This window comes from Crinia signifera, chromosome 3 (genome assembly GCF_055691185.1).
Source record: "Crinia signifera chromosome 3, ASM5569118v1, whole genome shotgun sequence".
Classification (NCBI taxonomy): domain Eukaryota; kingdom Metazoa; phylum Chordata; class Amphibia; order Anura; family Myobatrachidae; genus Crinia; species Crinia signifera.
Window position 1 is genome coordinate 337017077 of NC_139219.1, and position 11226 is coordinate 337028302.

At 34.4% G+C, this 11226-nt stretch overlaps 6 non-coding genes across 6 annotated transcripts; all 6 read right to left on the bottom strand.

Annotated features, from left to right (window-relative positions):
* Window positions 1-2524: 2524 nt before the first annotated feature.
* Window positions 2525-2598, bottom strand: TRNAN-GUU (transfer RNA asparagine (anticodon GUU)). The gene has a single exon. It is a non-coding gene; the product is annotated as a tRNA-Asn (tRNA).
* Window positions 2599-5393: 2795 nt separating this feature from the next.
* On the bottom strand, window positions 5394-5467 carry TRNAN-GUU (transfer RNA asparagine (anticodon GUU)). Its single transcript has one exon. It is a non-coding gene; the product is annotated as a tRNA-Asn (tRNA).
* An 886-nt stretch (window positions 5468-6353) lies between these two features.
* Window positions 6354-6427, bottom strand: TRNAN-GUU (transfer RNA asparagine (anticodon GUU)). Its single transcript has one exon. It is a non-coding gene; the product is annotated as a tRNA-Asn (tRNA).
* Window positions 6428-7314: 887 nt separating this feature from the next.
* TRNAN-GUU (transfer RNA asparagine (anticodon GUU)) lies at window positions 7315-7388 on the bottom strand. Its single transcript has one exon. It is a non-coding gene; the product is annotated as a tRNA-Asn (tRNA).
* An 886-nt stretch (window positions 7389-8274) lies between these two features.
* On the bottom strand, window positions 8275-8348 carry TRNAN-GUU (transfer RNA asparagine (anticodon GUU)). The gene has a single exon. It is a non-coding gene; the product is annotated as a tRNA-Asn (tRNA).
* Window positions 8349-11152: 2804 nt separating this feature from the next.
* Window positions 11153-11226, bottom strand: TRNAN-GUU (transfer RNA asparagine (anticodon GUU)). The gene has a single exon. It is a non-coding gene; the product is annotated as a tRNA-Asn (tRNA).

Consider the following 11226-nt stretch of genomic DNA (forward strand, 5'->3'; position numbering starts at 1 on the left):
TTGTTGATTAAACCAATACAAAACTGAGATTAATATTTTGGCTCAGTTCTATCTTTTTTATTATGTTAAAAAAGAGATTTAGTAAAACTGTTCATCCATTAAAGAACAAAGAAACACATTGGTACAAACACTAAAATGTGCTTCAATGGTTTCCTAAAAACTTACGTAATTAACTACTTTTAAGAGGAATTGTATCAGTGAAGTCTAGATATACTGCATAACAAGAGGTGGTTTTATGTTTTAACTTGTCTACCTAAGGTTCTTCAAAATATGATCACACGGTCAAAAATATCCCTGGGTGGGATTAAACCACAAACCTTTGAGATAGAAACCAAATGTGCTGACTGATTGTTCCAAGTCAACAAAATAAGACTAGATTCAAGTTAGTACCATAAAAAAATTCCTAGACATAGATTTAATAGTCATTATTTTAAGAGCTTTTGTAAGATTCTTTATCTACTGAAGAACAGAGGAGAAACATTGGTACTTTCTGATGAAGAGTGAAGCTTTCAGGAGCTTCTGTGACTTAAGATCAGGAACACTATAAAACAAGAGGTGATTTAATTTTTTAACTTGTCAACATCTAGTTCTCCAAAATGTGACCAAAAAGTCGATTACGTCCCTGGGTGGGATTGAACCACCAACCTTTCGGTTAACAGCCGAACGTGCTAACCGATTGCGCCACAGAGACCTCTCTAAAGTTGTGTCAAATTAGTGATCTAAAAATGATTTATTGAAATATGTGTAAAAGGCCAACATCTGGAGATCTTTTGTAAAACTCTTCCTCCATTGAAGAACAAAAAATCAAATTGGTACTTTCTTGTCAAGAGGTAAGCTTTCAGGAGCTGAAGCTGTTTATATGATTAGCAGAGTGGCGCAGCGGAAGCGTGCTGGGCCCATAACCCAGAGGTCGATGGATCGAAACCATCCTCTGCTATCTTTGTTTTTTTTATAATTATTTGTTGATTAAACCAATACAAAACTGAGATTAATATTTTGACTCAGTTCTATCTTTTTATTATGTTAAAAAAGAGATTTAGTAAAACTGTTCATCCATTAAAGAACAAAGAAACACATTGGTACAAACACTAAAATGTGCTTCAATGGTTTCCTAAAAACTTACCTAATTAACTACTTTTAAGAGGAATTGTATCAGAGAAGTCTAGATATACTGCATAACAAGAGGTGGTTTTATGTTTTAACTTGTCTACCTAAGGTTCTTCAAAATATGATCACAAGGTCAAAAATATCCCTGGGTGGGATTAAACCACAAACCTTTGAGATAGAAACCAAATGTGCTGACTGATTGTTCCAAGTCAACAAAATAAGACTAGATTCAAGTTAGTACCATAAAAAAATTCCTAGACATAGATTTAATAGTCATTATTTTAAAGAGCTTTTGTAAGATTCTTTATCTACTGAAGAACAGAGGAGAAACATTGGTACTTTCTGATGAAGAGTGAAGCTTTCAGGAGCTTCTGTGACTTAAGATCAGGAACACTATACCACAAGAGGTGATTTAATGTTTTAACTTGTCAACATCTAGTTCTCCAAAATGTGACCAAAAAGTCGATTACGTCCCTGGGTGGTATTGAACCACTAACCTTTCGGTTAACAGCCGAACGCGCCACAGAGACCCCTCTAAAGTTGTATCAAATTAGTGATCTAAAAATTATTTATTGAAATATGTGTAAAAGGCCAACATCTGGAGATCTTTTGTAAAACTCTTCCTCCATTGAAGAACAAAAAAACAAATTGGTACTTTCTTGTCAAGAGGTAAACTTTCAGGAGCTGAAGCTGTTTATATGATTAGCAGAGTGGCGCAGCGGAAGCGTGTTGGGCCCATAACCCAGAGGTCGATGGATCGAAACCATCCTCTGCTATCTTTGTTTTTTTTTATAATTATTTGTTGATTAAACCAATACAAAACTGAGATTAATATTTTGGCTCAGTTCTATCTTTTTTATTATGTTAAAAAAGAGATTTAGTAAAACTGTTCATCCATTAAAGAACAAAGAAACACATTGGTACAAACACTAAAATATGCTTCAATGGTTTCCTAAAAACTTACCTAATTAACTACTTTTAAGAGGAATTGTATCAGAGAAGTCTAGATATACTGCATAACAAGAGGTGGTTTTATGTTTTAACTTGTCTACCTAAGGTTCTTCAAAATATGATCACAAGGTCAAAAATATCCCTGGGTGGGATTAAACCACAAACCTTTGAGATAGAAACCAAATGTGCTGACTGTTTGTTCCAAGTCAACAAAATAAGACTAGATTCAAGTTAGTACCATAAAAAAAATTCCTAGACATAGATTTAATAGTCATTATTTTAAGAGCTTTTGTAAGATTCTTTATCTACTGAAGAACAGAGGAGAAACATTGGTACTTTCTGATGAAGAGTGAAGCTTTCAGGAGCTTCTGTGACTTAAGATCAGGAACACTATACCACAAGAGGTGATTTAATTTTTTAACTTGTCAACATCTAGTTCTCCAAAATGTGACCAAAAAGTCGATTACGTCCCTGGGTGGGATTGAACCACCAACCTTTCGGTTAACAGCCGAACGCGCTAACCGATTGCGCCACAGAGACCCCTCTAAAGTTGTATCAAATTAGTGATCTAAAAATGATTTATTGAAATATGTGTAAAAGGCCAACATCTGGAGATCTTTTGTAAAACTCTTCCTCCATTGAAGAACAAAAAATCAAATTGGTACTTTCTTGTCAAGAGGTAAGCTTTCAGGAGCTGAAGCTTTTTATATGATTAGCAGAGTGGCGCAGTAGAAGCGTGCTGGGCCCATAACCCAGAGGTCGATGGATCGAAACCATCCTCTGCTATCTTTGTTTTTTTTTATAATTATTTGTTGATTAAACCAATACAAAACTGAGATTAATATTTTGGCTCAGTTCTATCTTTTTTATTATGTTAAAAAAGAGATTTAGTAAAACTGTTCATCCATTAAAGAACAAAGAAACACATTGGTACAAACACTAAAATATGCTTCAATGGTTTCCTAAAAACTTACCTAATTAACTACTTTTAAGAGGAATTGTATCAGAGAAGTCTAGATATACTGCATAACAAGAGGTGGTTTTATGTTTTAACTTGTCTACCTAAGGTTCTTCAAAATATGATCACAAGGTCAAAAATATCCCTGGGTGGGATTAAACCACAAACCTTTGAGATAGAAACCAAATGTGCTGACTGTTTGTTCCAAGTCAACAAAATAAGACTAGATTCAAGTTAGTACCATAAAAAAAATTCCTAGACATAGATTTAATAGTCATTATTTTAAGAGCTTTTGTAAGATTCTTTATCTACTGAAGAACAGAGGAGAAACATTGGTACTTTCTGATGAAGAGTGAAGCTTTCAGGAGCTTCTGTGACTTAAGATCAGGAACACTATACCACAAGAGGTGATTTAATGTTTTAACTTGTCAACATCTAGTTCTCCAAAATGTGACCAAAAAGTCGATTACGTCCCTGGGTGGGATTGAACCACAAACCTTTCGGTTAACAGCCGAACGCGCTAACCGATTTCGCCACAGAGACCCCTCTAAAGTTATATCAAATTAGTGATCTAAAAATGATTTATTGAAATATGTGTAAAATGCCAACATCTGGAGATCTTTTGTAAAACTCTTCCTCCGTTGAAGAACAAAAAAAAACAAATTGGTACTTTCTTATCAAGAGATAAGCTTTCAGGAGCTGAAGCTGTGTATATGATTAGCAGAGTGGCGCATCGGAAGCGTGCTGGGCCCATAACCCAGAGGTCGATGGATCGAAACCATCCTCTGCTATCTTTGTTTTTTTATAATTATTTGTTGATTAAACCAATACAAAACTGAGATTAATATTTTGGCTCAGTTCTATCTTTTTTATTATGTTAAAAAAGAGATTTAGTAAAACTGTTCATCCATTAAAGAACAAAGAAACACATTGGTACAAACACTAAAATGTGCTTCAATGGTTTCCTAAAAAACTTACCTAATTAACTACTTTTAAGAGGAATTGTATCAGAGAAGTCTAGATATACTGCATAACAAGAGGTGGTTTTATGTTTTAACTTGTCTACCTAAGGTTCTTCAAAATATGATCACAAGGTCAAAAATATCCCTGGGTGGGATTAAACCACAAACCTTTGAGATAGAAACCAAATGTGCTGACTGATTGTTCCAAGTCAACAAAATAAGACTAGATTCAAGTTAGTACCATAAAAAAATTCCTAGACATAGATTTAATAGTCATTATTTTAAAGAGCTTTTGTAAGATTCTTTATCTACTGAAGAACAGAGGAGAAACATTGGTACTTTCTGATGAAGAGTGAAGCTTTCAGGAGCTTCTGTGACTTAAGATCAGGAACACTATACCACAAGAGGTGATTTAATGTTTTAACTTGTCAACATCTAGTTCTCCAAAATGTGACCAAAAAGTCGATTATGTCCCTGGGTGGTATTGAACCACCAACCTTTCGGTTAACAGCCGAACGCACCACAGAGACCCCTCTAAAGTTGTATCAAATTAGTGATCTAAAAATGATTTATTGAAATATGTGTAAAAGGCCAACATCTGGAGATCTTTTGTAAAAATCTTCCTCCATTGAAGAACAAAAAAACAAATTGGTACTTTCTTGTCAAGAGGTAAGCTTTCAGGAGCTGAAGCTGTTTATATGATTAGCAGAGTGGCGCAGCGGAAGCGTGCTGGGCCCATAACCCAGAAGTCGATGGATCGAAACCATCCTCTGCTATCTTTGTTTTTTTATAATTATTTGTTGATTAAACCAATAAAAAACTGAGATTAATATTTTGGCTCAGTTCTATCTTTTTTATTATGTTAAAAAAGAGATTTAGTAAAACTGTTCATCCATTAAAGAACAAAGAAACACATTGGTACATACACTAAAATGTGCTTTAATGGTTTCCTAAAAACTTACGTAATTAACTACTTTTAAGAGGAATTGTATCAGAGAAGTCTAGATATACTGCATAACAAGAGGTGGTTTTATGTTTTAACTTGTCTACCTAAGGTTCTTCAAAATATGATCACACGGTCAAAAATATCCCATGGTGGGATTAAACCGCAAACCTTTGAGATAGAAACCAAATGTGCTGACTGATTGTTCCAAGTCAACAAAATAAGACTAGATTCAAGTTAGTACCATAAAAAAATTCCTAGACATAGATTTAATAGTCATTATTTTAAAGAGCTTTTGTAAGATTCTTTATCTACTGAAGAACAGAGGAGAAACATTTATACTTTCTGATGAAGAGTGAAGCTTTCAGGAGCTTCTGTGACTTAAGATCAGGAACACTATACCACAAGAGGTGATTTAATGTTTTAACTTGTCAACATCTAGTTCTCAAAAATGTGACCAAAAAGTCGATTACGTCCCTGGGTGGGATTGAACCACTAACCTTTCGGTTAACAGCCGAACGCGCTAACCGATTGCGCCACAGAGACCCCTCTAAAGTTGTATCAAATTAGTGATCTAAAAATGATTTATTGAAATATGTGTAAAATGCCAACATCTGGAGATCTTTTGTAAAACTCTTCCTCCATTGAAGAACAAAAAAAAAAAATTGGTACTTTCTTGTCAAGAGGTAAGCTTTCAGGAGCTGAAGCTTTTTATATGATTAGCAGAGTGGCGCAGCGGAAGCGTGCTGGGCCCATAACCCAGAGGTCGATGGATTGAAACCATCCTCTGCTATCTTTGTTTTTTTATAATTATTTGTTGATTAAACCAATACAAAACTGAGATTAATATTTTGGCTCAGTTCTATCTTTTTTATTATGTTAAAAAACAGATTTAGTAAAACTGTTCATCCATTAAAGAACAAAGAAACACATTGGTACATACACTAAAATGTGCTTTAATGGTTTCCTAAAAACTTACGTAATTAACTACTTTTAAGAGGAATTGTATCAGAGAAGTCTAGATATACTGCATAACAAGAGGTGGTTTTATGTTTTAACTTGTCTACCTAAGGTTCTTCAAAATATGATCACACGGTCAAAAATATCCCATGGTGGGATTAAACCACAAACCTTTGAGATAGAAACCAAATGTGCTGACTGATTGTTCCAAGTCAACAAAATAAGACTAGATTCAAGTTAGTACCATAAAAAAATTCCTAGACATAGATTTAATAGTCATTATTTTAAAGAGCTTTTGTAAGATTCTTTATCTACTGAAGAACAGAGGAGAAACATTTATACTTTCTGATGAAGAGTGAAGCTTTCAGGAGCTTCTGTGACTTAAGATCAGGAACACTATACCACAAGAGGTGATTTAATGTTTTAACTTGTCAACATCTAGTTCTCAAAAATGTGACCAAAAAGTCGATTACGTCCCTGGGTGGGATTGAACCACTAACCTTTCGGTTAACAGCCGAACGCGCTAACCGATTGCGCCACAGAGACCCCTCTAAAGTTGTATCAGATTAGTGATCTAAAAATGATTTATTGAAATATGTGTAAAATGCCAACATCTGGAGATCTTTTGTAAAACTCTTCCTCCATTGAAGAACAAAAAAAAAAAAATTGGTACTTTCTTGTCAAGAGTTAAGCTTTCAGGAGCTGAAGCTTTTTATATGATTAGCAGAGTGGCGCAGCGGAAGCGTGCTGGGCCCATAACCCAGAGGTCGATGGATTGAAACCATCCTCTGCTATCTTTGTTTTTTTATAATTATTTGTTGATTAAACCAATACAAAACTGAGATTAATATTTTGGCTCAGTTCTATCTTTTTTATTATGTTAAAAAACAGATTTAGTAAAACTGTTCATCCATTAAAGAACAAAGAAACACATTGGTACATACACTAAAATGTGCTTTAATGGTTTCCTAAAAACTTACGTGATTAACTACTTTTAAGAGGAATTGTATCAGAGAAGTCTAGATATACTGCATAACAAGAGGTGGTTTTATGTTTTAACTTGTCTACCTAAGGTTCTTCAAAATATGATCACACGGTCAAAAATATCCCATGGTGGGATTAAACCACAAACCTTTGAGATAGAAACCAAATGTGCTGACTGATTGTTCCAAGTCAACAAAATAAGACTAGATTCAAGTTAGTACCATAAAAAAATTCCTAGACATAGATTTAATAGTCATTATTTTAAAGAGCTTTTGTAAGATTCTTTATCTACTGAAGAACAGAGGAGAAACATTTATACTTTCTGATGAAGAGTGAAGCTTTCAGGAGCTTCTGTGACTTAAGATCAGGAACACTATACCACAAGAGGTGATTTAATGTTTTAACTTGTCAACATCTAGTTCTCAAAAATGTGACCAAAAAGTCGATTACGTCCCTGGGTGGGATTGAACCACTAACCTTTCGGTTAACAGCCGAACGCGCTAACCGATTGCGCCACAGAGACCCCTCTAAAGTTGTATCAAATTAGTGATCTAAAAATGATTTATTGAAATATGTGTAAAATGCCAACATCTGGAGATCTTTTGTAAAACTCTTCCTCCATTGAAGAACAAAAAAAAAAAATTGGTACTTTCTTGTCAAGAGGTAAGCTTTCAGGAGCTGAAGCTTTTTATATGATTAGCAGAGTGGCGCAGCGGAAGCGTGCTGGGCCCATAACCCAGAGGTCGATGGATTGAAACCATCCTCTGCTATCTTTGTTTTTTTATAATTATTTGTTGATTAAACCAATACAAAACTGAGATTAATATTTTGGCTCAGTTCTATCTTTTTTATTATGTTAAAAAACAGATTTAGTAAAACTGTTCATCCATTAAAGAACAAAGAAACACATTGGTACAAACACTAAAATGTGCTTCAATGGTTTCCTAAAAACTTACGTAATTAACTACTTTTAAGAGGAATTGTATCAGAGAAGTCTAGATATACTGCATAACAAGAGGTGGTTTTATGTTTTAACTTGTCTACCTAAGGTTCTTCAAAATATGATCACACGGTCAAAAATATCCCATGGTGGGATTAAACCACAAACCTTTGAGATAGAAACCAAATGTGCTGACTGATTGTTCCAAGTCAACAAAATAAGACTAGATTCAAGTTAGTACCATAAAAAAATTCCTAGACATAGATTTAATAGTCATTATTTTAAAGAGCTTTTGTAAGATTCTTTATCTACTGAAGAACAGAGGAGAAACATTTATACTTTCTGATGAAGAGTGAAGCTTTCAGGAGCTTCTGTGACTTAAGATCAGGAACACTATACCACAAGAGGTGATTTAATGTTTTAACTTGTCAACATCTAGTTCTCAAAAATGTGACCAAAAAGTCGATTACGTCCCTGGGTGGGATTGAACCACTAACCTTTCGGTTAACAGCCGAACGCGCTAACCGATTGCGCCACAGAGACCCCTCTAAAGTTGTATCAGATTAGTGATCTAAAAATGATTTATTGAAATATGTGTAAAATGCCAACATCTGGAGATCTTTTGTAAAACTCTTCCTCCATTGAAGAACAAAAAAAAAAAATTGGTACTTTCTTGTCAAGAGTTAAGCTTTCAGGAGCTGAAGCTTTTTATATGATTAGCAGAGTGGCGCAGCGGAAGCGTGCTGGGCCCATAACCCAGAGGTCGATGGATTGAAACCATCCTCTGCTATCTTTGTTTTTTTATAATTATTTGTTGATTAAACCAATACAAAACTGAGATTAATATTTTGGCTCAGTTCTATCTTTTTTATTATGTTAAAAAACAGATTTAGTAAAACTGTTCATCCATTAAAGAACAAAGAAACACATTGGTACATACACTAAAATGTGCTTTAATGGTTTCCTAAAAACTTACGTGATTAACTACTTTTAAGAGGAATTGTATCAGAGAAGTCTAGATATACTGCATAACAAGAGGTGGTTTTATGTTTTAACTTGTCTACCTAAGGTTCTTCAAAATATGATCACACGGTCAAAAATATCCCATGGTGGGATTAAACCACAAACCTTTGAGATAGAAACCAAATGTGCTGACTGATTGTTCCAAGTCAACAAAATAAGACTAGATTCAAGTTAGTACCATAAAAAAATTCCTAGACATAGATTTAATAGTCATTATTTTAAAGAGCTTTTGTAAGATTCTTTATCTACTGAAGAACAGAGGAGAAACATTTATACTTTCTGATGAAGAGTGAAGCTTTCAGGAGCTTCTGTGACTTAAGATCAGGAACACTATACCACAAGAGGTGATTTAATGTTTTAACTTGTCAACATCTAGTTCTCAAAAATGTGACCAAAAAGTCGATTACGTCCCTGGGTGGGATTGAACCACTAACCTTTCGGTTAACAGCCGTACGCGCTAACCGATTGCGCCACAGAGACCCCTCTAAAGTTGTATCAGATTAGTGATCTAAAAATGATTTATTGAAATATGTGTAAAATGCCAACATCTGGAGATCTTTTGTAAAACTCTTCCTCCATTGAAGAACAAAAAAAAAAAATTGGTACTTTCTTGTCAAGAGTTAAGCTTTCAGGAGCTGAAGCTTTTTATATGATTAGCAGAGTGGCGCAGCGGAAGCGTGCTGGGCCCATAACCCAGAGGTCGATGGATTGAAACCATCCTCTGCTATCTTTGTTTTTTTATAATTATTTGTTGATTAAACCAATACAAAACTGAGATTAATATTTTGGCTCAGTTCTATCTTTTTTATTATGTTAAAAAACAGATTTAGTAAAACTGTTCATCCATTAAAGAACAAAGAAACACATTGGTACATACACTAAAATGTGCTTTAATGGTTTCCTAAAAACTTACGTGATTAACTACTTTTAAGAGGAATTGTATCAGAGAAGTCTAGATATACTGCATAACAAGAGGTGGTTTTATGTTTTAACTTGTCTACCTAAGGTTCTTCAAAATATGATCACACGGTCAAAAATATCCCATGGTGGGATTAAACCACAAACCTTTGAGATAGAAACCAAATGTGCTGACTGATTGTTCCAAGTCAACAAAATAAGACTAGATTCAAGTTAGTACCATAAAAAAATTCCTAGACATAGATTTAATAGTCATTATTTTAAAGAGCTTTTGTAAGATTCTTTATCTACTGAAGAACAGAGGAGAAACATTTATACTTTCTGATGAAGAGTGAAGCTTTCAGGAGCTTCTGTGACTTAAGATCAGGAACACTATACCACAAGAGGTGATTTAATGTTTTAACTTGTCAACATCTAGTTCTCAAAAATGTGACCAAAAAGTCGATTACGTCCCTGGGTGGGATTGAACCACTAACCTTTCGGTTAACAGCCGTACGCGCTAACCGATTGCGCCACAGAGACCCCTCTAAAGTTGTATCAAATTAGTGATCTAAAAATGATTTATTGAAATATGTGTAAAATGCCAACATTTGGAGATCTTTTGTAAAACTCTTCCTCCATTGAAGAACAAAAAAAAAAAATTGGTACTTTCTTGTCAAGAGGTAAGCTTTCAGGAGCTGAAGCTTTTTATATGATTAGCAGAGTGGCGCAGCGGAAGCGTGCTGGGCCCATAACCCAGAGGTCGATGGATTGAAACCATCCTCTGCTATCTTTGTTTTTTTATAATTATTTGTTGATTAAACCAATACAAAACTGAGATTAATATTTTGGCTCAGTTCTATCTTTTTTATTATGTTAAAAAACAGATTTAGTAAAACTGTTCATCCATTAAAGAACAAAGAAACACATTGGTACAAACACTAAAATGTGCTTCAATGGTTTCCTAAAAACTTACCTAATTAACTACTTTTAAGAGGAATTGTATAAGAGAAGTCTAGATATACTGCATAACAAGAGGTGGTTTTATGTTTTAACTTGTCTACCTAAGGTTCTTCAAAATATGATCACAGGTCAAAAATATCCCTGGGTGGGATTAAACCACAAACCTTTGAGATAGAAACCAAATGTGCTGACTGTTTGTTCCAAGTCAACAAAATAAGACTAGATTCAAGTTAGTACCATAAAAAAATTCCTAGACATAGATTTAATAGTCATTATTTTAAGAGCTTTTGTAAGATTCTTTATCTACTGAAGAACAGAGGAGAAACATTGGTACTTTCTGATGAAGAGTGAAGCTTTCAGGAGCTTCTGTGACTTAAGATCAGGAACACTATACCACAAGAGGTGATTTAATTTTTTAACTTGTCAACATCTAGTTCTCCAAAATGTGACCAAAAAGTCGATTACGTCCCTGGGTGGGATTGAACCACCAACCTTTCGGTTAACAGCCGAACGCGCTAACCGATTGCGCCACAGAGAC